The sequence below is a fragment of the Poromitra crassiceps genome (assembly GCF_964638095.1).
Source record: "Poromitra crassiceps genome assembly, chromosome: 10".
In the NCBI taxonomy this organism is placed as follows: domain Eukaryota; kingdom Metazoa; phylum Chordata; class Actinopteri; order Beryciformes; family Melamphaidae; genus Poromitra; species Poromitra crassiceps.
The window spans coordinates 47,306,209-47,306,738 of NC_139631.1; positions in this window are offsets into that span (position 1 = coordinate 47,306,209).

The following is a 530-nucleotide window of genomic DNA, read 5'->3' on the forward strand; positions in this document are numbered from 1 at the left end:
TTCCCCTGTCAGGTGAAAAGAAGCGGCTGGCTACTGCCCATGTCTCGGAGGAAGCATGGAGCCAGTTTCGGGCTCTCCCCAGATCGACAGAGGGTGGAGCAGCAACCAGGATCAGTAAAATTAAAATGAGCACTAATGGTTATTATAAAAAAATATATGCCGTTTTCTAAAATAATTAGCATTGTGGATATAGTCTTTTTATGTGAATAACATTTTGGGCATGGACGTAGGTTTAAGGTGGGATGGGTGGGACATGAGTGCTCTCCCATTTGTTGAAGTGCTCTGTCGCTCAATAATCCGCTAATCTGATTGGCCGCAATGTTGTTTTATGGTCATCACGATTCTCTAGCCTAGCTGGTTGGCTTGGTTCCAGGCTTCAGAAAATGAATGAGGAATTACCTTCCGGAACCACGTCACGAGTGTCACCTGCCCATACTGGCATTGGTCTAAACCTAGGCACCAAGAATTATTCAATCACCACTTGTTTTTGTTGTGTTTTTTAACGATACACAATATAACAAGAACGCAAA